General features: G+C 39.0%; 1 long non-coding RNA gene across 1 annotated transcript; it reads left to right on the forward strand.

The window, feature by feature from the left end:
* The first annotated feature begins 497 nt into the window (after positions 1-497).
* LOC129785264 (uncharacterized) lies at positions 498-24,910 on the forward strand. The gene is made up of 4 exons (XR_008749044.1): positions 498-668; positions 21,508-21,572; positions 22,039-22,225; positions 22,583-24,910. It is a non-coding gene; the product is annotated as an uncharacterized LOC129785264 (long non-coding RNA).
* The last annotated feature ends 1,003 nt before the right edge of the window (positions 24,911-25,913 follow it).

The raw sequence follows: 25,913 nt of genomic DNA on the forward strand, positions 1-25,913 counted from the left end.
GGCACAGCCAGGAGAGCTGACCCGAGCTAGCCAGAGGGTGCTCCATACCATGGGACGTCATGCTGAGTATAAAAACTGGGTGGAGATGGCCAGAGCCTGGCGATCACCGCTCAGGAGCTGGCTGGGTATAGGTTAGCGGCTGGTAAGCAGTTGTGCTGTGCATCACTTGGGGTTTTTTCCCTTTTGGATTTTACTGTACTCACTCTCTCTCTCCTTTTCATAACAAGTGTTATTAACATTATATTATATTTTATTGTAAGCATTAATTCTTATCTCAGTCCACGAGTTTTACCTTTTGCTGATTCTCCTGCCCATCCTGCTGTGGCAGACAGGGGGGTGAGTGAATGGCTGCATGGTACTTAGCTACTGGCTGGGGTTAAACCACAACAGCAGTGTAATATCTTATGTCACTTTTTCTTGGTATGACTCATGACTATAAGCCTTAAAGGTAAAGAGATCTGAGATAAGGTCTTTTTTGCTCGTATCTGTCTCTTCTCATCTTAAATGGTCCTGCTCAGAAAGTCACAATATAGACAGTAGTCTTTGCCATAAGACCTAAACAGTTCATTTGGGCTCTTCTTATTTTTTGCCCTGCTGACATCTTTAACTATTTACAATGTGCTTTGCAAGCAATGCCCTTCTCGAATCAGCAAAGAGCACATATTCAGGTAAGAATTGTTTTTTCCCTATCTAAAGACGCTGTGTTCCAGTTCTGATTTTGGTTTAAATTCATATTCAGACTGTGTATACTTTTTGGATTTGTTTTTTACATGAATAGTGTCTGGGTCACTAGTTTGCACAAAAATCACACTTTTAAAAAGGAGATAATGCAAAAAGAAACTCAGTGGGCTGCTCCAGAATCACCTTTTTTGCAGCGAAAAATAATCAGGGAAAAGCAGCTTTTAAAACACCTGATTTTTTTTCTACCAGTGTTAAAATTAACTAAATTGATTAACACAATGATTTCACTTGACAAAAGTGTGTTGGGAAAGTCTTGGTTACAAAAGCACCTTGATCCATCTCAGCATGATAACTGCTAAGATGAATGAATTAAACAGAGGTGTGCTGAAAGCAAACAAAATTGCAAAATAAATAAATCCTTTGTCAGAGTTTACAAGCTCTGAGCCACATTAAGCTTTGTATACAGTTTGGCCCAATGCTTAAATACCTGTATGATGACATATTGAGGTTAGAGTTCCCAGTGAAGCGATGTTGTGTATCTGACAACATTTATATTGATTTTATCACCAGATAGCTGCAATGTGACAACTGATGGATTATAGGGAACACACTTCGTTAACTCTGTATGCCTGTATCTTGCAAGCAGTCTTTTTAATCTGCTCACTTTTTAACACCCCACTCAATAATTTCTCTCAAGAGCATGTGTGTCTGGATTGTCCTTTAATGATTTTTCCAAATGGGGAAATCAATGGTATTAAATACTCAAGGAATGGGATGTAAATAAGCAGCTATAAATTTAAGTATATCATTTTTATGCTATTTTTGATCCAATGATACAGTATAGAAGCCTGCATATTTTTATATCGATGACTGTTCTTCCCATTTTTATAATAACTCTTTTGAAAATTTTATTATTTTCTTCACTATTTCAGTAATATATTTAATTGCAGTTTGCTTGAAGAGAAGAACAACAATGAACAGAAAAAAAGGATTTACATTTAAGGAACTCGAAATTACATTCTGTGCTTAACTGTATTTTGTTAGATGACTTGTAACCAAACTTGAAACCAAGGAAATGAGCATCAGGGATAACAAATTAATAATCCAACTAATTGGCAACATCATCATGTTTTGCTAGGCATTGTCATCACGTTGGGAAAATTTTCAAACTAGAGGCACCTGGTGATAAAACAGACCTGTGTCGTTTTCTATTTCTGGTTTATATGTTTTTGCTACTTGAAACACATGCATTTAATTGCTTCAAACAGTGGGACTCCAACATTATTCTGATGACTACTGAACTGTTAAATTGATCAGAGCACTGAGAATATGTATATGTTTTTAAATCAACCTACTGGCAAATTTCCTTTGCTTTAATGCTTCCTCATTACCCTTAATTAAATCCTTTTCTTATTCATTGCCTCCCAAATTGTATCAGTAACCCCTCTCTTTCTCATCTTGGTAGTGCCTCCAAAATTTACAAAAATTAATGGCTCTTCAAGCTTTTAAACACTTTGGGCAAAATTCACCACATGTAATTTCATTGGGAACAGATGGAGCTGCACCAGGAATGAATTTGGCTGTTAGGAGTTACTGGGTGACCTGAGGACTAAGCTATTTATGCATTCTTGTTTTGCAAATCTGATTTCTCCAGCAATGTAGAGAAAGATAAAGAAGCAAACCCAAAATGCTTAAGATGTTATGATCTCTGCAAGTTGTAGCCTACCCTCAATTCACACGTTCACAACGCCCAGTGACGGTGATGAGAAGTCTGCCATGGATCAGGGATACTCATAAACCTGTGTGTGTTGCTTGGTTGAAGCATCTATTTATCTAAATATATTTAAAGCTCTTTCCCTACAGACATTTTTACTACCTGGTATGTGTGTTGGAATTGAATCACTACTACCTTATTTTAGTTTTATGCCTTCGTAATGACATTAAAAGTAACACTTACTCAACATAAAACTAGAGAAAAGTGATGGTGAATCAGGTCCAATTCACGGGGGTTTTTTTGCTCATGAAAAAGGTGGGAAGTATCCGAGCACGAAAGAACCAAACAATTGCAAAAAGTAGTAGCTTTCCCTACATGTAGCTCTCCTTTACATTTTCTCTTCTTTTGCTTTTGGCTTGTCTTTTGGGTGTTTTTTTGTTTGTTTGTTTTACTCCATAACATCTTGGAAAAATATTGACTTGGAAACATAAAAAACAATCTTATTGAAAGCTTTACTTTGACAATAAAATATATGCATAGCACAATTCCTGGAAAAGCAAAATGACAGAGAAGCAATATGCCTGATTAATTTTGAAACATTTAAAACAATCAATTGAAAACCTTTTAAAGCAACACCTTCTGATGAAACATAGCACTTTACAACATCAAAATAGCTTGTAGATACATTTTTGAACTGGAAAACCTGGAAATGTTCTTGGTAAACTGCAAACAAATTGCTCTGAGGTTCTGGAAATACAGAATGACACTCATTATAGAAAAGACTACATATTACTCAATCTGGTCCAGGAGAAGGGGAAAAGTATGACAGCTGGCTTTGTGGGCACTTGGGCACATTTCCATCCAGAAGGCTGTCAGGCAAACCCAACTTCCTTGTTATAATTAAATTACGTGATATATTTTGTTGAAGAGTCACCTCTATTGGTTTTTAAACATAATGAATTGTTTTGAGGGCCCAAAATGCTGTCAGTTTAGAAAATTACATGTTTTCCACTTTGTACTTCACTGTTATTTGAAAAAATTAATCATAGGGAAGATTCTAGCTTTACTCTGTTAAACAAAGAAACCCGTCATTTAAGCAAATGGCTTGCTAGGATTGATTTATAGATATTATAAAATATAACATAACGACATGTAACAAAATTTTATTACACAGTAAGGTTAATTTAAATTATGATTTGTTCTCCCTGATAGACAATGGGAGATACTTGCATTCAGTAACTGCTGCAGTGTCTGACACCAGCACTTCAATGAACTGTAGCATTCTGAAAATGAAACAATTAGCTACCCTAAAGATAGAAAGTCTAAGTGATTTACTAGGTTTTAGAGGTATGTGTTGTTCAAATGCAATTACTACAATATATACTGAAAATCTGCTACCTCACAGCAGACAAAAAGTTAGTAGTGCACAGAAGAGGAATTGAAGAAAAAAGCATATGAAACAATGTTTGGTATTTGGCAGGTTATTTCACCATGTGGAAGAGCAAGTGGTGGCAAGACGACTGCTCTAATACAGATGGGCAACATCCCAGACGAGACCCAGATTTCTTCCTGCAGACGAGAGCCAGAGATAGCTCTTTTGGCTTTGAACAGACTCAGAAGCTTGCAACTGAGCCAGGGGGGTCTCTTGCTCTGCCTCCTTCCCTTACCTTTAAAGGGGATGAACTGGTTTGGGGCTTCCACAAGAGCATTCCTGGAAAACTCCCAGCACTCACTGTCTCCTTTATCCTCCACGGAAGCTTCCCATAGAATCCCTCCCAGCCGAGCTCTGAGCAAGCTGAAGTTTGCTCTTCTAAACTCTAACCCCTTTGTCTTAGTAGCAACCTTCAGCATGCGCGGCAGGAGCCCAGACTCCACGACCCCGTCACCGCTGCAGCCAAGGCTGTCACTAACGGGGCACTACAAAGCGGGTTCTCCTGGTTTGCGAGCAGCGGTTCCAGCAGTGCCTCATTCCTGGCTGGCACAGCCAACAGCCCTGTGAGGGAGCAGTCCTCTGCGCCTCCCAGGAACCTGATGGATGACGTGCCAGCTGCTGCGCTCTTCTTCCAGCAAACGTCTGTGTGGCTGAAGTCACCCATAAGAACCAGGTTCCGGTGACCCGAAGCTCCCTTAAGTGACCCAGGTATTGTCTTGTTGGCCTTGTTGTCTTGGTTTGGAGGTCAGCAGCAGATACCTACTGTAAGAACCCCCTTGGAAACAACTCTCTGGTCTTGACCCAGAGGCATTTGATAGGGCTTCCACAATCACTGTAGCTGACTTTTATACATCCAAGGTTCCCCTTAACATAGAGCATGACTCCTCTTCCTCTTCTTCCCTACCTGTCTTTACAAAACAGCCTATACCCATCCATCGCAAGCCTCCAGTCACATGAGTTGTCCCACCATGTTTCAGTTATTCCTATGATATAGCTTTCTGACTGGGCATGGAGCTCCAGTTCCTCCTGTTCTTTTCCCAGGCTGCATGCATTGGTGTACATACACTTGAGGTGGTTGGTCTTCTGGCTCTCATCTTGGGAGGCAGCTAAGGAACATGTCTCACTGCTCTGCCTGGCCTGGCTTATTCCCCAGTTGGTTGCAATGGCATGAACGTTGCCGCTTTGGACCCTGCCCCTCAAGTTCTTCAGTTTAAAGCCTGTTTCACCAAGTTGCCTAGCCTGCTGCCAAAGATTCCCTTGCCTTTCCTAAAAAGGTGGATCCTCTCCCTCCCTAACAAGCCACAATCAGTGAAGAATGTCCTGTTGTCATAAAACCCAAAAACCTCATGACGGCACCAGTCACAAAGTCAGAGGCTTATTTGCATTATATGCTTATTTCTGGCTGCACCCTTTCCTCTATCTGGTAAAATGATAACTTGGCCACCAACACTTTTTGCTTACTTGCACACCCAGGACTTTGTGGTCTTCCTTGGTTTTGTCCAGGTTCTGGCTTGCGGTGTCATTCATGTCCACATGAAAGAATATCAATGACTAGTAGTCTGTGCTCTTGACAAGTTGTGGCATCCTCTCTGCAATATCTTGGACCTTAGCTCCTGGAAGGCAGCATACCTCTCGTGACCCCCTGTCAGGCGAGCAGACAGCTGCCTCAGAGCTCCTTATCAAGGAGTCACCCACTATGAGCACTTATTTCTTTTTGTGGTATCCACTGTGAGCTGCTGGTACAGTTTCTCCCTGAAGACCTTGCTCGTGGGTGTCTACAGCTGTTAAAGCTTTAACTGATTTTCGTTGTAATGTTGGAGGGTGGGGACTGAAGCAGAGTCCTGCTTTTGTGGGTCACCAGGGTCCAAGGTGCCTCATTCTCTGTGGTGTCCACCACAGGAGCATGGTTCTGAAACCACTTATCTATCTTAATCTCAGTCCCTCTAATAATTTGCAGTCTTTAAACTGTTTGCATCAACTCAGCCACCTGATACAACGGATCATCAACCTGTGCACATCTTTTTCAGGTACTTACCTTTTCTCCAGGAGAAGGCTCTGGGCATTCATTGCAACACACCATCTATCTGTACTGCAGTCTCCTTCCTTACCAGTTCCATCTGGGTGGAAGCATCAGACATCTCAGGGGCTTTCTCTGTAGAAACACTGGTTTTAATTTGGAGGCAAGTGTCCATGCACCATTATGGCAGAGACCTTGAGTACTTGGAAGGACAAATATAAGAGCTGCCTTTCAAACACGGTTTGCTCTCACCTTTTTCTGTTTTTAACTGCCTTCTGCACACAAAAATGGTAACTGTGAGCAAATAGCAAGCATTTCTACACTTACATCTAATTATTTGTCAGTTATGTCATTCCAGCAATATCTGTGACCTAACAGATTCTGTAATAAAGTATTTAATGATAATACACAGCCACAAGCAATTGGGGTATATTTAATTCTTAAAAAAAGAAATTTTGGGTAGATCATAGAATGATGCACGAATTATGATTCAGAAAAGTAATTAAATAAGCCTTTATAGAAAGAAAAAAAAAAAAAGAAAAGAAAGAAAATTAACCCAACAAAAAACAAACAAACAAACCAACACAGGTTTTATTGAAAATGGAAGGTTTATAGGGATCAAACTCAAAAATCAAACCACATATTTTCATTATTTACAGGAATGTAATACTGCAGAAAAATTATTTCTGTGGGGAAAAAAATTAGCAGCAAAACTTTCAATAAAGGATTTGGAAATCAAAGTGTATTTGAGCTAACAAAATTCTACAGTTAATTGTGAATTGAGCACTTGTTTGGGAAATATCTCAGCACTGTGAAATCCTCCCCAAGCTGATGTACAGTAGATTGCAAGTCTGTATTAGAGCTGGGGAACATTGATAGGGTGTCTACCATGAGGGTCTGCACAGAATTTTTTCAAGAAATTACAATTCAGATTGTCTACTATATTTTAAAACTAGATGTAAGAAATACCTACTTGCTGGAACGCAGTAGACTTCCATGATCATAAAACTGGTGCTACAAACAGAAGCAGACCTTCAGTACCTCTTCCTGAATATAATAAAAGTGGCAAGAACTTTGAGATCTGAAAAAAACATTGAACTCGTCTTCTTCAATATTTCATTTTCCCTGTAACAGTTTACAAAATGATCCAAACTTTACATTTTGTTGTCGCTATCATTTAAAGACTTTGCAAGATGAGATGAAATCTCTGTCTGCATTAAATGAGACATTTCTGAAAACACTGCCACACATCACATGGGAAGGTGAAAGCCAAGACAAAATGTGAGGTCTGAAAGACAGACTCACCCATTGGCAAGTTTTCTCGTTTGCTTTTTTCCTTCTTAAGAAAGCACTAACCTTTCTAAATGTGAAATATATGAAGACTTCATGCCCTTAACAAATGAATGAGTATGAGAGAGAGAAATGGAAACCAGGCCTGGGGGAAAGTTTGATCCCTGGTTCTTAATAGATACACAGAATGCGGTGCCAGTATAATCAGACTGAGTCTGTTGGAGAAGAGAGATGTGTGGCACACCAATTACCGACAGCAGAGAAAATTGAAAGAAATTACATTCAGGGGAGTGTGAAATGTGAAAGTCAAGGAAATAAATTAGATGTTGTATGACCTCTAGTGTAATATGTGGAGAACTAATACATTTAACCTAGTTGTAATCATGTCATAGCTAGACTGCATTAGGAACTTTTTCATTTAAATTTTCCTCTCTACGGCTCTGTGTTCAACTTTTCGGAATAGAAAAATAACACAGCCACACAGGTAGCTCCAGCGTTAGTTCTGGACAGTGAAGCTACACAAAGTTTGCGCTGTGCAAAGGAACCAAGCTCAGAATTTGTTAATCATGCACCACTCAAATTTTCTGACATTAAAAATTAGGATCATCGGAGGTTTCCCTGAAGAAAATAAAAGATAATATATCTGCTGCAAACTATGATACGTTGTAACAGCCAGTAGACAAAAGTATCTACACAGTAAAAATTACCTATGTGGAAATACCTTTACTAGTATCAGAAAAGGGGCAGGAGTGGTTTACATTGCTTGAAGATGTGATTGGGGAGCCTTAAGTATTATGAGACTTCTTTAATGAAAGCATGGATGTTGGTTGTCGTCTGTCTGACGGAAGGTTCTAAAATGGTAAAAACTCTGACTAGAGAGAAGCAAAAGACTTTGGGAAGCATCTGATGATGTAATCATATTGAAGCTCCAAATGCCTCAAAGGCTGCCTGATACCTGATTGAAGTATTTCAAGACAGTTTATATCCATTACATTTTGTCCTAAGCATCGCAGGCTTGGAAAATAGTGTCTTCCTCTTTGCAAAAACCTTTTAGTTCTTCTTGTCTTCAGGATAAACAACTGCTATTCTTTCATTTCTTCCTTGTGATTTCTGCAAATTGCTCTGCTTATGCCCCATTTCATCCATGTTGCTAATATCGTTAAGATGATGCAAAACAGCTTTCAGTAGATATGAAAACCATTTCTTAAATTCCCATCATGAATTCACCTCAAGCAGAATTGGGACTAATCTGCCTGCCTGAAAAAAAAAAAAAAAAACAACCACCAAAAACACAACAAACAACCCAAAAAACCCACCATCAGAAGAACATTAATTTCTAAAGCTACCTGTTGGAGGTGGTTCGTATGGGGGGGGGGGGGGGGGGGGGGGGAAGGAGGGGAAGGACTATTAAAAGACACTACCCTGTGATGCTGTGACAATGCACAAGAATGTGTCTTTTGTCCACAGAGAGCTCCATCCCAAACAGAAGCAAAGGCTTTGCTCCTGCAGGACAGTTGTGCAGATGGGTGGGAGAGCTCAGTTGTCTCAAACTTATTTCTGTGCCACTAATTAACTCCTTAACAGACTGACTTCAATCTACTTAACAGACTGGACGCAGTCACTTCAAAAGTTTTACTACGATAATGGTAGTTGTTATTTTTAATGGATATGTCTGGCTCAAAGATGAAATTTTGAGGACCTGTACCTTTCAGAAAGGCTGGAACAAATGATTGCTATGCACAGTAGTAGTGATTAATTAGAGCTCCAGCACTGCTAGACCAGACCTCACTAGAAGGCTTTCTTGGCCCTGAGTGAGTGAGCAGCCTGGCTCTAGTCGCCTGTTGTATTTAACTAAGCTTTTCTTGATCACGCTTAAACTGGGTAAAACCTCAGTGTTTCATGTCTTTATAATTCTTGCATCAGAATATATTTTCTGACATAGGAAATATAATTTTACTAAGCACATTCTGATAAATTTGAAATGTTTTTTATCAAAAATATGCCACAAACCTGCACACAATATTCAAAGGATTTCCAATTACTTTTTTTCTGAAAGTCTGCTTATATTGTTTGGATGAAGCATGCATATAAAGTTAATACATCTTTGCCAACTGTCTTTTCACAGATAAAAAAGTAATTTTGTCTTGAATTTGAAAATTATGCAGATTGCCTGTTTCTGTCCCTTTCCTTGAACCATGCTGTTTTTTCAATGAAAAAAATTCAAGTTTCACAGTTGGAAAACAGACCAATCCACTAAGCCAATCCATCCATTCTTCCATGGCTCACAGCCCAGTTTTCACACCAAACCATTCTGCTCTCAAAGTTACACGGGTTCTCATGTCCTTTCTGGAGATTTACAGAGTGGTGCTGGGTTTTATGATGAGGTGGGGCGGGACTGCTTCTCCCAGCTCCCGGCAGTGGCTGTTGTACTGGGGCAGGTTGCCATCCTCTGCTGACCTCCAAGGGCAAAGGACAGCCAAACTGTTCCCCTGCCCCGCATCCTGCCCATCACTATGGGTCCTCCTGTGTGTCTTGGGCAGAGGTACAAGAATCCTGAATTCTGAAAATATGGGAAATACATATGACCTGTTAAGCACATCTCACTGAAATGATAGAACAAAGTCTAATAACCATTCTCAGATCTATTTATTTTTATAGTATTTGTGTTCATGCCATATAGTGACTGAACTTTTTCTCTGTGTGCTCTTTTGTACAAACTTATCCTGGTTTGCAGCAAACCACAATTTAACAACTGAAAAATCCAAAATCTAGTATATCTGTATTTCTATGTAACTACTGACCTCGTTTGGAGTAGTTCAGCTGTCTATAATCTTGAATACTGATGTACAAACTTCATCCACTCGGCTGCTAAATTCTTTTCTTCAGCTTTCAAAAGAGCTATGGATAAAATAAAAAGATTTTTCTTGCAAAGACCATAACAACACTGTTTTCGATAAGGTAAAGGCAGCATCACAGTAAAGTAAATCAACCAGAGAAAATAAAAAAAAGCTGGCACAGAGAAAAGAAAGAAAAGAAAGCAAGCAAAAAATACAGAATTACATTGAAAGAGGGCTGTAATATAAGATATGGCTGGGTCATGGGAGACTCTAATTTCACTGCAGCCTACAAATGGAAAAAGACATTGAGCTTCAGTGGTAAGAAGCCCTTGAAAAGAACACAGAAGAAGCTAGAAGCACACTTAGCTCACAGCAGGATAATTTTCCTTTTTAGGTCATTGTTTCTGGTCATTTAAATCTAATTCTGGTGACCGCTAAGCTGTCTCAGAAAGACAGTCTGAGAGCCTGAAATTGTTTCCAGAATTCATGATTAAACTGTCGTCTGGATCCAGGTTTATGTGGAAGTAGCCTTGTATAAAACCTGGAATAGGGGATTTGGCTCCTTCTTTTTCAGTTCTGCAGAAGGTAAGATTTCAGGCATTCTGTGAGATTCAGGTAATTCCTGGATATAATCATGTTTTCAGAAGTAAACATGCTTATTAAACTGTTACTGCTACTGTCTACTAACTCATTCTAACAACGGCAGTTTCTAACTTCTGTCATGTAATTTGGAAAAAATGCCTTTCCATAGAATCCTAGAATGGTTTTCAAACAGTACTTTAGCGCTGCTAAGAAGTAACTTTTTTTCATCCTGTACAAAAAAAGAGGATGTTTAGAAGTGGCTTCCATGATCCCCAAAACTGTTGGTTGGAAATGCTCCATGCTGCATGAGGCTTATTGTAGTGACTCTAGGAGGAGACACTGGAAAAGAAATAGCCTTCCAAGGGAACGATAATTAATCTGACAAGGCACTTGGTATCCAGTGGTGAAAGCAAACTTCACCAATTAATCAGTGTGACATCCAGAGGTCATTCACCAGCTCTTCATATGTCTTTGCAATTCTGGACAAGAAGGTGAGAAAACGCATGGATCCTAGATTCCCATAGAGCAATTTGGGTTGGAAGGGATCTTAAAGATCATCTATTTCCAACCCTGCTGCCATGGGCAGGGACACCTTCTGCTAGACCAAATTGCACAAAGCCCCATCCAACCTGGCCTTGAACACACCCAGGCATGGGGCATCCACAGCTGCTCTGAGCAACTTGTTCCTGTCTCTCCCCACCCTCACAGTAAAGAATTTCTTCCTAATAGTTAATTGAAACCAGTTCTTAGTTTAAAACTATTACCCCTTGCCCTATGCCTGTGGAGTTGAATACCATTACTTCCTCCTTAGCACTGACCTCCCCTGACACGTGCTATGAGAAGGCTGTCACTTGTTTCAGTGACCTGAAGAACACACAGTAGGTGATGCTGTCTGTGCTGGTGCATTCCTGCCAACGGACTCTGTCTCTTACCAGAGGCAATGTCTGTTCTCAGTAGATCAGCATTTCATCAGAAAGTACAGCCTTCTTCAGACAGTGTCATGGAGCGAAGTGTCTAAGAGATAGAAGTGAAACATCACAAAGAAAGTATGAAAGCCTGAGAGACATTTGCATGGATATTTGGAAAACTCATACAAACTTGTAGTTCTCCTTTTTAGTTCAAGATTTTCCAGCATCTACCTGGAACCTAGTGCCAGACCATGTGCATTTCCCCCCGGCCAGGCAGACTCAGCCCTCGCAGGAGGCTGGTTCATTCCAGCTGTGGGACTTTGCCTTTGTCCCTGTTGAATTTGCTGAGATCCCTTTCAGTCCCTTTTTCCAGCCTCTCCAACTACATATAATAACCAAGGGAATGGCTTTTGCGGGTTTGGTGCTGCTGCCCTGAGCTCCTTAGATAATATTGATCCAAAGATGATTCTGATGAGTTGCAGGCAAGAATTTTCCAAAGTTTATCAGCAGAGAAACTGTATTGTTACTTCAAGAAAGAGTCAGCAATTTGCTCTTAGATATGTGTGAAACTATTAGAAATGTAGCTCTTTAAGCTCATTATTATCCCTGTCACACACAGACGGGATGACAATGTGTAGCTATTTAATGCTATGTTAGAAGGCAACACTAGGGAGAGCCTTTTTTATGACATTTTATAACATTTTTCAGTATGAGATGTAGTAGAGCAGCACTATCTCCACTGAAAGGTCTAGATGCCACTATGACTACTTGGCTCATAGCTACATGTAAAGCTACAAGGCAAATGAAAGAGCTGTAGCCACACTTTGGAACCACTGCCCTCTACCTTGTCCACAATAATGTTGAGTGGATATAACCATATTGAAAACCCTAAAAAAAAATTGTGAACAACTATTTTTGCGAACTGTAGTGAGAACAGATAGTGACATTAAGATGACAAAGGATCCACACTAAAACATTCAAACTGCAGAAATATTAAAAATATGTAAAATATTTTTACATTCACCGTGCACGTATGTCAGTCCTTCCTTTCCCTAACTAAGGAACCTGAGTTTGAAGTCAGAGGTTGTGAAGCTGTCACTTAAAGACAGAAGTTGTTAAGCAAATTAGAAGGTTTGGGAAGGGCTTTCCATGGGCATGTTGTCTTCAGAAGGACTGAAATGTGTTGGCTGATCTTTTTAGCTGAGTTGCACGTGTCCTTTCAAAGGGACTGGTGTGAAGAAAAAAATATAATTATAGACTGTTAGAGATATTTATCTGAATTTTGTTAATTTACCAAGTACCAGTGAAAATACAAGCCTGTTTCGCTAATTTGAACTTTCTTGCCTTTTGGAAGTCAGAAAACAGGAACCGTTCCCTGTATACAGATGAGGGAAAAAGAAAAAAAGAAATAAATATAGTTTGGACATGTCTATTTTCCTTTACGTTAAGCTACAGGATGCTAAACGGCTTCACTTATAAGGGTATGAAGAAGCTGTGGAAAGCAGTGAGTAGGGAAGAGAAAGAACATACTATGGGGAGCCCTGAGGGGTTAGGAATTTTCAATTAAGGGAGGATGCAAAAGATAATTTGAAGGAAATAAGGCATTCTGAGTTTGAAGGAAGGGTGTGCAATTCCCTCATGTGAAAGAGCCCCCAAGCAGAGACTTATCCCTTAAGGATTATCTAACCACAGGTTCGCTGCCATGTGAAACAGCTATAGGGGAACTAATGGGATATTGTATTAGGGGAGCTACTCTCCTTGTGTCAAGTTTTTGTAAAGCTCCATCTTTTCTCTTCCATCAACATATAGGCAATCTAGAGACCCTTCTCCACCATTTTTCTTTCCCCCAGGGAGGCTGAATATTGATGAGCAGTAATTGTGGGGTTTTTTTATTGTATGAGTAATAATAAACATAACTGCCACATTAACAAAAAGTTGCTTTGTTTGCTTATTACTGTGCTGACATATAATTACAATAATGTGGCATAATAACAAAGACTTGACTTCCATATGGCCATTTTAATCTCTTATTAAACACTCTGATATAACCATCAGAAACAACTTCTGGAATGGATTTGATTTATTTTTTTTTTTCAGTACTGTCCTTCATATATGTTCTTGTATATGTGGTAGGACTGAATGTAGCTAAAATTTCATAGTGAACTGGGACTACACTATGAAACATATTCCAGACTTTCTGAAATTATATTCTCTAATCAATTTTATGTAAGCTAGATAGTCTATAAAGTAATTCCAAACTTTACAGTCCTCTTCAGTTATGACTGTCTTCTGAATATTTCAGGACTTATTTGCTGTTGCAGCCAACCACTTTGACCTGCAGTAGGATTTAACTGATGCATAAAACACAGACTGAAACCTGGGAAATTCCTTAAAGATAAAAATTCTATACTGTGAGAGTGAACAGATGGTGGAACAGGCTGGCCAGAGGGATTATGGAGTCTCCATCCTTGGGCATCCCAAGCTGGACACAGTCCTGGGCAACTTGCTCCAGCTGACCCTGTCTGAGCAGAACAATTGGACTAGATGATCTTCAGAGGTACCTTCCAGCCTCCATTATTCTGTTATTTTGTTAGAAATATCAGATCTTGGAAGATGTCAATACTGTTTCTCCAAGAAATCCCAAGGTCCACATTCATCCCACATAGTTTCAGTCAGTTCAGATAAAAATCTAGATGCTGCTGCAGTTTTTACCAATACAGAGAGAAGCACATCCAGAAGAAAGCTGAAATCTGCTTTAGCATAAACACTCCAAAACAAGGGCAGGTACAGCAAAAGCACTAATATTATGTTCCAGTTTTGGAATAGCTATTGCTTTTGAAAGAATATCTAGAAAAGTTACTTCTCACAAGATTAGAGACTAAGGTTTTCATCTCATATTCCTAGTTCAAAGCAAGACAGATAAATCTATATTTCCATCTGCTCTGAATACTTTCTTGTCAAGGCTGTAGAGTTGTCTTTGATGGGTACATGAATGCAAGCTATGTATCAAGGCAACATCATGAACAATATATATCACTTCCAAATGCTTCTCTGCATTTCAAATTATGCCAATTAATTGACAATTCATACAAAAAAATCATGTCAGACACAGATTTCCCAACTAATTCAAGTCCATGTGCAAGTTTTATTATGCATAAATCCTATAAGGGTAACCGTTGGCTTATACAAACTTGTATCTTGACAAAAGGTTAAAATACAGCTTTTTGAAATATTTTCAGAAAGTCCTTAAGGAGAGAGACATAGGATTGATAGAGGAGATAAATATCAACTTTTTTTAGATTATTGTGATGCCACCAGGTTTTATACAACAGGTGTGAAGGATAAAATTAGTCAATTACTGAAAAATAATGAGCAATGCAAAGATGACTTGTCAGTGTTATAGCCCACAGCTGCTGTTGCACATCATGGAATATAACTATCTCAATTATCAACTTGGCACAAAGAATAATGTTTGTGAGTTGCAATTAAAGCAAGTTTTTTGTACTGATTTTGCTGTGCTTTATGACCAGTAACCTGCAGGTGAACAAAAAGTTTCACTTTTGAGACCTGCTTCATAATTTAAACCAGATTAACATTTAACATACTCCTTATGCTTCTTTGTGTATTTAGCAAAGACCTGGCTGCCTTGTTCCAATAAGCAGGGAAAATGCAGAAAAAAAAGAAACCTCCAATTTGAAAGGGATATTTTTAGAGGCCCCTCGTTCTGCCATATTTATTCATGTTGCTTTTTTACTACAGTAACAACTTTTAAAAGTCTTTTGAGCTACTTCACTGTATTTGTCTAATTACCTGCCTTTCTCTCCTGGAACTAATAATATAAAACATACTCCAAGCACTGAAATTAAATCATTAATCAAATTGCAAATTTAAATGTCACAGGGAGCAAAAAATATTGGCAGGAATAGATGGTGGGTGGCATGAAAGTATTTCTGGCAAAACTTGACTTGTGATGTTTTGCAAACAAGTCATTACTTCATGCAATTATTGTTAGCATTCCTCAGCTCTCAGGTATCTGGGTAGGAACAAATAGGAGAAGATTCGGTCAACTGCCCAGTCATGGGAAGCTTGTTCAGGACTGGCAGTGTTGCTCCTGCCACCCCACATGATGCTGGCAGAAGCTCAGGACTCACTTTTAAAACTACAACAGAGCCCTTCCCTTTCCAAAACAATTCTCCCATCTACAATGACATGGCCTAGCAGCGATGCTCACCAGACTGAGAACCACAGCTCCATTTTTTACTTTTCTGATGCTGCACAGAGCTCTGCAAGAGTGACTCTACAGTGTCTAACAGCTCATTTTAGAAAAAAGCTTATGATGTCGTTAACTTTGGATATACACACAGTTCTGCTTCCTTCAGGTTACTAAAGATTCAGGGCCCCACATGTAAGTGAAAGTAGTTCCTGAGCCACAGAGCCAGCAAAATCTATAGAATCCCCTGGCATTGTGCAGATTATATGCTGCGTCTTGTGGTTTGAGACAATAGAGAGGTGTTTCTGTCAGTGAGAAATATTAACATATTTTTTCTTCTCTTCATTTATATATATTTACATAAGCTTTCTATTAATTTAAAATGACTTTGAGGTATTTGTCTTTCTGCCAAAGTTGAGTGAAAACGGCCAGTAAGGTTAAGAGTTTTAGGGAAGTGAGAGAACCAAATAAATGTAAACATTCCATTTTCTTAGAAAATTAGGTTAAAATTTACCAGTGTGATTCCACATGTTTCATATAACCAACCACCGCAAATATTGTTAATTTTTATTGTGTTCTTCTTAGTTCAAAGACATTCTCACTCTTCCACCCTTGTGCTGTGTAACATCTCCTTCTCCCATAACTAAAACCTGTGAACTGGAAGTCTGCATATAGTTTAGCTTTCTGGTGGCAAGCTATCTTTAAGAAGAAAACAATCTTTTTCATACAGTACTGGGGAAATTAATCCTTAATATTTAGTCACTTTCCAGTCCACTTTCAGATATCTTAGTAACCCACTCAGATAAAACATGCATTGTAATTTAAAAGGAAATGTATTTCAAGGGAGTTTTCATTAACACACACACTTCTCTCAATTAACAGTGTTCTGAAAACAATATGTTGAGTAATATATGCCTATTCAGTGGTAGTGTGTTAATACTTTGGGAATGACACATTAGCAGTCTTGTTTAGATTGAATAGTCTTTGCATGAACATTATTCATTCAAAGCATGTCATTCACAATTCATGTCAGATATCTGGTAGCATCAATTAACTGATATGAATTTGTTTAAAACAGAAGAGCTGGGTATAGCATTGGTCGTTTTCCATCTACTAAGGAAATGAAAATGATAGGATAGTATGTGACTCCTCTAATGATTTTTAATCTAGTTTAGGCTTAACTGAATCTAACCAAATTTTCAGAAGATAAAGGTCTAGCAGAGTTCTGGATTCAGACTACTACAACTTGGGAAGCAGGCTGATGGAAGATCCAGGCTTTACATTTTGTTTTAATCAAAATATTTGTTGCTGAAAAAATGGCAAAGAGTGATATATTTCCCAAAATAAACCCTGGCTCTCCAGCAAGACTGAATCACTGAGGGCTTGGGTTGCTGGTAGGAGGGTGGGCAAGACAAAAGGGTGGAAGAGAAAAAGACCTTTCCACTTGGAAGGCACCCCTTCAAAATATACACATTTATTGTCCAAATGATTGAACTGCAGGCTGATCCTTGGCAATATCATGACACTTTTATGCATCAGTGTTATGAAAGATTCAAGTTACATTGCCTGTCACTATTTTTCAGTGTCTAAAGCAAGCTGGCTTGCTTTAAAGTAAAAGAAAAAGTAACAGACAGGGACTCAAAGGCCTGTTGTCTGTATCAAGACCTGTTTTCAAGCTGAAGCAGCACTAACAGATGTGTGGCTTGATTCCCCTTTTGAGCCAAGGCAAGCAGGAGTACCATTTTGAAGCTATATCCAGTGCTTGTTTCTCCTGAACAGCATCATAATTTTAGTTGCTCAGAGTGCAACCTGAATCACATTTAAATAAGGCAAAAAGTGGTGCTATGTAATAGGAAGATGGTGGAATGAGTGCATACAGAGAAGCACCGATTAAAGATAACATCAGACAAGTACTGGTGGTGATAAAACGGTAAAAAGATCTGCAAAATATGATGGCAAAATAGAATTAGGATGAAGTGGCTAGTGTGATCTACAGCAGGTATTATCTATATAATAACGTATCCCAGGGTAGTAGGACTTGCTTATGTTTTAGAACTGGGAGCCAGTCCTCCATTTGGCAGTGCTGGTTGGTTATGCCATGATTGTGCAGGAATTAGGACCACCCACATATGAATTAAGGGTGGTACACGAGGGAGCTTTACAACAGGTGGTTGCACTGGGGTGATGCACTGCTTATGCATCTGGTGCCTGGTGGGATGCTGTCCCCATTACATTCCATGGATGCTTGTGGCTTCTGTCATTAGGGGTGGATTAGGTTCCTCCACTGCCTTAGGTGCTGCCTGCACGGAAGGAAGAGTTCATGGCTGGAAATAAAGGTTGCAAGAAAATTAAGATCTGCGCACATGGAGGGTAAGAATGAGACCAAAAAGGGCAGAACTCAAACTTACAGACTTGCTAAAGGACAAGTGAAGTGGGGACAATGGCTTGCATGCAGTAACTAGTCTGGCACAAACTCTGCCAGAACTCTGCAACTTCAAATCCACTTCAGGATGCCTTTTTTAGGATCGTTTGGAAATGTTTGATCCAACAAAACATTTTCACGGTGGAGCATTTCTTTGTGCTGATCCATTGTTGTGGTTTTAATTCAACAGCAGGCACCCAGAAACCAGATTTACTGTCATGAGGAATGATCTGTTATGGGCACCCCCAAAAGAGCATGGAAATGTAAATGAGCAGTTAAATTGCAGCTGTATCCCTCTAAAAAAAAAGTATCCAAAATATTGTACTGAAAGAGTAACTAAAAAAATCCTCGACATAAACCTTTTTAATAAAAATCCTACGAAGGGCAGATTGTATTACGTTACTGGCTAAATTACATGTGGAGAAATATATTTTAATGTGCCCAATATCCCAAAATGTTCAACTTTTACTGTAAATAAGCAAATTTAAATACAAAGCAATTATTTTGATTTTTAATTGAGAAACAAAAATTACAAAATATTTCTGAACAAAGCATAACAACTTTGTATTACAGCCCCTGTAATAACAAGTTTCTCCCATTTTGTTATGAGGAAATGGCAACACTTTAGTCAGATCTATCTATTCTTTGTAAATAGCAAGTTCCTAATATCAATAATGTAATCAATAAGCTCTTCAGTTAAAGTGGTGGATTCACATTTTAAGGCCTGGGTTGGAACTCAAACTGCCACTTCCCACAAAGGAACTGATGATCATGGAACATTGTTCTCCTATGTAAAAAGTAAGATTTACCTTAATCCCCCTCCCCCACATTACACACTGGGTATAAATAAAAAAAATCTTCTGAAAGTTTTTGCAAACTCAAAAGTTGCATTGATATATTTGTGTTCTTATTCAAGTCTGATTTTTTTTTTTCCAATCACTTGCTTATTTTCTGGTCAAAAGTAACATATTTGCTCATTATCCAGGCTAATTAAGCCAGTACATAGCTATGGTGCTGATCTGTTGGTGCAAATTTACTGCTGCCTAGAAGCAAGGAGGAGAATTACAATTGCAAGATGTGTCCAATTTGTGCTAAATCCAGTCATGCAGATTAATTATTATGGCTTGCTCTGGGATGTGTCTTAAACCTCACTCAAGTCCATTAAGGTGTAGTTGGAAATAAAATGTTAGATTTAGCATCAAGGCCATAATTTTTTCCCCTGGTTTTTAACTAAAGCTACCTGGCCATATGTTGAATTTCATAGCTATAGAGAATATTGGGGATAGAAACCCTAGACTGTGTAAATAGAGGAAACAAAATGGCTCCCATTACAGATAATGGATGAACATTTATTTGAATTAAACATTTAAATGTGGCTAATTAACTCATTAACCTTTACATCAACAATTATATTTCACACTGTTCACTACGCTGCTCTCTGCTCTGTGGTTCATGGGATTCTTAATTAAATCTAAGTCCAGTGGTCTTTCAAAGGTTTCCCATTAATTCCACTATTATCATGCACAAACCGAGGGAAAATATTCCTCAAGACTTTGTCTTCTGATAGGCTTGTGGTTACTCTCATCCTTGCAAGAGCAGTGGCAAGAGCCTTTAGTCATTCTGTTAGAACCGCAGAATCCTGTGGTATTTAATTAGTAAGTCTATTTGAAGAGTTTATGAAGCAAAAGGCATAGGAAGAGTTTTGTGACAGTGATTAAGGTTTGCACTAGCTCAAGGTGCCTGGCTTTCCAGAGAGTTGTATCTCCTTTGCCGTCTCAGAACGACTCTTCTGGGTCCTGTTCAGGGTTCTGCAGTGCTCAGTTGCTATTAAAATTCCTGTCGCAACTCCTAACTTCTCTGTGCTTGTCTGCCTTTCTTTTCTGAGTTAACTTCTAGATGAGGATCAGGATACTACTTCAGTATCTGGAAATCTTGCATTGAAAACCTCTTTTGGTTAAAAAAAAAAAAGAAAAATAAATGCAGCTGCAATTATTTCAGCTTAAACCTGGCCAGTGCTGTATGCATTAAAACTGTCGAATGCTTTGGCCTCAGGTCATTACACAGTACCTGTTAGTAAATCATATACCTGCCGTGGCTGAACTAGTGTAAATACCAGGTAGCTCAGCTGACTGACCGCAGCACCGACCAGCTTCTCCTGTGGGACATAACCCCCAGCAAGGTCTGCAGCATGTTAAAGCACAAGGATTTCCACAGGAACGTAAGCCAGCTTTATAATACCAACATATCACACTGTTCCTCAGATGTGAATGTTGTCAGCTAGAGTCTCTAAGAGACAAAACCTCTTAAATAATCTTTTCCTGGAATCATAAAAAAAAAGAAAAGTTAATTACTGAAGCTCAAGATATATGATAGCTTTTTAAGTGTAACTATTCTATGACAGAAACAATTTAAGAAGTTATTGCAAAAATGATGACATTAGATTTATGTCTTCTCAGATTTTGCTCTTTTTCTTTTGGCTTTCATCCAGTTCATCAGGTACAGTTTACTGCCAGACTATCAGTCTGTTTCATTAAAATAGCTTCTATGTCTCTTTTTTTTTCTGTGTACAAGATGAACTATAACATTTCAAGATTTGCTATTTGTTGATCTGATTGAAAATATTGGACTCTGCTCCATAAAACACCACAAGCTTCCTGTTTCTGCCATTTAATACTCTTCCCACTTTCAACAGCTATCCAGTGATGCTTATTCTACCAGTTTATGAAGCTTCACATTCATCTCAGAGTACATTGTAAACAGTTCCTGAATTCAGGAGAGAGGAGTGCTGACATTTTTACCTTGCTTTTTATCATTTCTAGACTTAATAAATAAATAAATAAAAAATAAATAAAAAATATTTAGAGTTCTATTTTGTTAGCCTAACCCAGAATTGCAAGTAGAAAGAATATAATTTGCTATAAAGAAACTGGCAATAACATCAAAATAAAACAATGCACTAAATAGTTCACAGAAAAACATAGACATGGGCTCAATTTAATATTTTGTAAGAAGAATGGCAAGTGCCTTAACGCCAGCTTTAGATATTGTCCTGGAGTAGGCTCCAAAGGAAACAAAATATCCCCTAGGAACACTACTGATTATTCAGGAATGTTAAGCGCCATCCCTTGTTTCCTAGAACACAGCTGCTGATGTTGCCTTGACCTAGCATGACTCACCCAAGCAGAGTTACAGTACAGAAATACTGAAAAATAGAGATTGTGTGAACAGGACAGTGTAAACCAGTGTTTCCAAAGGGAATTTCAATTTTCTGTAAAAAGGCCTTTCTGTTGTCCATTACAATGATCTTGCTCTGTTTGAATTTTGCATCAAGCTACTCCCAGTATAAATGTAATTTCACTTCTGTGCCTTTGCTTACTGCTAGAGGCCCTTCACGTGTTCCTATTTTTCCTCCAGGTGACACCAAGCAGAGTGTAGCAGAACGGCAGAGCACGGCTACAGTCTTGTTTTGCAAAGCTTCTGTAAGTGACCCACTTGTAGTTTTGCTAATCAACATGCTCCCATGCTTACCTACCTCATTTTACCGACATTTATAGCCACAAATTGCTGTCCATCTTGTACATTGCTAACAAGTTACCGAGCAGTGAATCACGTCTCTGTGACAGACTAACGAACTAAAGCCAAGTAGAAATACTTATGTTTATTCATACAGTATTGTCCCTTTTAAGGGTCTCATTCACTTTGTGTTACAGTGATGAATTCATTCTGCATATAGAACCATTGCCACAACTTTTTCTTTATGAGGATTTTATTTTTATTTTCAAGAGGTTGGAGAAAAGCTGCCTGGCTTGCTTTCAATTGGGGATTCTTTTTTTTTTTTTTTTAAATCCAAGTTTCATTTTGTCACTGAACGTCAGCGCTGAAGCACTGATAAGGAAGAAGGTGTGTTTTGCGACTGTTAGAAAGATTGACCTCTCTTTCTTGTAGAGAAAAAGAACTTTACTTTGAAACTGTGATAAACTGTTGCCAGGAAAGACCACGGTGGAACTGACTTTGCGAGCCCACTGGAAGCTGACTCCACACTGGTCATTATTCCAAAAGAGACAGATAACCTTCTGGTACATGACCCCCGATCTCCTATCCTTCCTGAGGAAACATTATTTACGTTTTGGGGGTAAGATCTAATGACAAAAATTCCACCAAGTTACAAGACTGTTGTAGTATTTCATCACCCAAGTCCACTCTTTCCATACCCAAAGAAAGTTCGAAAGTTAAGAAAACTACGAAGAAGCAGGTCTGGAAGGTCGAAAAAAAAAACCACTTTGTTGTGATTTACTTACGCAAAGGTGTAATCCAAACCTGTATTTCATTTACTAGGAAAATATATCTCTATGTTTTAGGTATTATAAGTTATTCTATCTACTGAATGTCTGTAAATGCACATAAACTTGTCCTTCTGCTGCTTTGATATGATTCTCAACTGCAAGGAATGTCACAGGATAAACATCTTTGGTTTGTCTTCTGCTTCCAGGGAGAGGTGCCAGGTGACAACAGCGACGCTGCCAACATCCGGGAGTTGTTCACCCACCGTACACCAGGAGAGGTTTCTCGATGCTGTGTTGGTCACTAATTAGGGCTTTGTGCCTGGGTAGTTTTACTGCTCAAGAAATTATCGACTCTACTAACCATATTTGTTGCACATTCAGATGACTTGTTGCAAAACAAATGAATGGAAATGTTTTCTTTAATCAGATTATTTTTTTATTTTTTTATTTTTTTTATATTCAAGAGAAGGGAAGAATTAAAAAAACCCCAAAAACCAATAACCAACAACCAAACACAAATAAACTCCAGGAAAGTCAGAGACATAGTTAGTGGAACAAAATGTTTCTCTAAACTCAGTCGGGCTGGTTTTATATTCCAAACAAACAAAACTGATATTTTTTTGTTTTCATTGGGTTTTCTTTTTAATGAAAAGCCCCTGTTCATTATGCAAAGCTGAAAATAACAATGCTATGCCTAGCTGAATCGCAAAGCTCATTAAAAATAACATTTTGGGGGGATGTAAGGACCCAAGAGTGAAAAGAAATGCAAATCTTATGTCTGTATCGAGTTGTCTAGCAACTGGATATAAAAGAATCTTTTTGAGTACGTTCTGCGAATCCGCTAGGTTTTACATGGGTCTGTTCAGGCACCATTACCCAGCTCATCAGAACCTTCGCAAGCAGGATATGTACAACTTCACACTCCAACTAGCCTCCCCGTTTGTTCCCATCGGTGTTTTATACCTTTCCACACATTGGGAATTTTCTTCTTGAAGCCTTGAGCTTCTAACATGTCCCATCTTGACAGTCCAGCCTGTCTCTGCAGTTTCACCTTTCTCATTTTCCTACTGACTTTTTTCACAGCAGTATGATCCAGCGCTATATAGTTGTACCATACCAGAGCTGCGACCTGAACCCTTGCTAAACACAGGGCTAAAACTGTTGTGGGGTTTGGGGTCAGGGATTGGAGGGAGGGTGTTTAGTTGGGGTTTTGGTTTTTTTTTTCTCTGGGTGGTTTGTATTTTTTTTTTTTTTTTAAAGATCCCAGGGGCACAGAAAAGGAGGCTCACATAATAGTTTGGCTCCCGTGTTTTCCAAGGCAATTGTATTTCTTTCATTCTGGTCAACGCATTTTCCCCTTTAAACTCCGTAGTAAATAGTTTTCCTTCTTTCCTCCCCACATCTTAATCAGTAAAGGTAGCCTTCCTCCCGAGCCTGCGCATAGAAAATTTCCTGACATTCAAACATGTGCTGTAGTACCAAAAGAAAGGAAGAAACCCAAACTGAAACAAAAGAATCAACACATTGTATAGCTAAATCTGAACTAAATCCATGTTTAGAGCACATTCATTCCTCTGTCTGAGGACAGCAGGCCAGGACCTCAGCCTCAGCTCCCCAGGTAGGGGCAGGTCCCCTCCTTGGCTGCCCTCAGCCCCTGCCTCTCAATTCAGGTTATTGTCACCTGCTGCTTTTCATTCTTCTGCCTCAGGGGAAAAAAAACGCACAGCTGCACTCATTGAGGATAGGAATTCTCTCAAGAAACACTCCTTGCAGGCTTTCCAATTCTTCTCAAGATTGTAATGACTTGGGTAAACAGCTAAAGAACTGGTTTTTTTCCCTGTACTCCCTTCACATCCTATTTTCAAATAAGCACTGCTTAGTTTGAGAGCTTTCAGCTCCCTTGCTCTAACCTAATGGCTGAGCTTGCACACGCCAGGGCATTAGCTGGAGGTATCAATCTGAATCTCACTGTCTTAAAAAGGCAGGGCACATTTTTTATGACTCCTTCTAGACTGTATGTCTGCTTTATACCAGATATGATTTAATAGACTTTTTAAAGCGAGCCTGTCATCTGCCTTCCATGAATATGAAAAGAAGCGTATTTACAAGCTAGGCACCTTAGAATGCCTTTCATTGTCCCAGAAATCTCTTATTGAAGCATCTATTCAAACATACATGCTTTTTGGAAATCTTAAAAACAATTTCCCTTGCACAGATATCTTAAAGTTTGTTTGCTGTTTTCTGCTTTACTTCTTATCAGGTCTGAGAATGGTGTATTACGCAGGCATCCTGCAGTATGGGAGGATTTCAGAAATATATTGGTCTGCTCCAGAATCCATCATTTATTAATCACTGCGCCTGGTGCTGTTCCTGCCATCTATCCTCAGTCACAGCCTGAGTCTCTTCAGAAGCAGATTTTTATTTTTTCTTTAATATTTTGTATCCTGCAGCAGGAGTGAAGTCAATCAGCTTCAATCAATGCTGACACTATGGAACACAAAAGCAGTACATCAAAATAGGAAGATTTGAGGGCAAGGTTGTGTTATGAATACACGAATAATAAACTCCAGCTGTGTCCTGCCAGTGGCTACATCAGCTACACAATTTGTTTTATTGGTTTGTTTGTTCATTCAGGGCCTTTCTGTGTTCGTGTGTATCTGAATTCAGTCTTACACAGCTAAATAGAAGAGTTTGCCTATAGAAAGAGTTCTGTCTTCAAGATGGAAGATCTATAAACATAAATGAGTTTCTTTCAATAGCTAAGTGAGTAGCAGATATATATTTCTTAGGAACAAACTTCACAAACAAGCCTCTACAAATCTCCATTGAGGAAAACAGAGGCTTTGCAAAAGATCTAACAATCTGCTGCTTCTGGACATAAACTGGATTGGAATTCCATCAGCATTTTCCTTTTTTAAAAATTTTGTCTAGAATATGGATAAATAGTGGTTTGCAAACCGTGGCTTCTTGCGTACCAAAGTCTCAGGGGCTACAACTGGTGTCCTGGTTTGCCTACAGAGCTATATTCCTTCTCTAGGAAAGTCTGTGTGTTGTTCTGAGTGTCCACTGTCTGAAAGGTGGATGACTGATGTCACATACAGTTCTCTGCTAACCCCTGATGATCACAGAATCATAGAATGGTTTAGGTTGGACAGGACTTTAAAGATCATCTTAGTTCCAAACCCCTGTCGTGGGCAGGGACACCTTCCACCAGACCAGGTTGCTCAAAGCCCCATCCAACCTGGCCTTCAACACACCCAGGGATGGGGCATCCACAGCTTCACTGGGCAACCTGTTCCCGTGTCTCACCAACCTCACAGTAAAGAATTTCTTCTTAATACCTCATCTGAATCTACTGTCTTTTAGTTTAAAGCCATTAATCCTTGTCCTATCATTACACGTCCTTGTCACTGAAATCAGGAATAAGAAAACTCCTTCACACCAATGCAGCGTTAGGAAGCAGGCATTCCTTTATCGCAGCACTGGATGCACAGGGGATCGTTCCACTTAACCATGCCATATGTTACATTTAGGAAA

Source organism: Falco peregrinus, chromosome 10, assembly GCF_023634155.1.
Source record: "Falco peregrinus isolate bFalPer1 chromosome 10, bFalPer1.pri, whole genome shotgun sequence".
Lineage (NCBI taxonomy): Eukaryota > Metazoa > Chordata > Aves > Falconiformes > Falconidae > Falco > Falco peregrinus.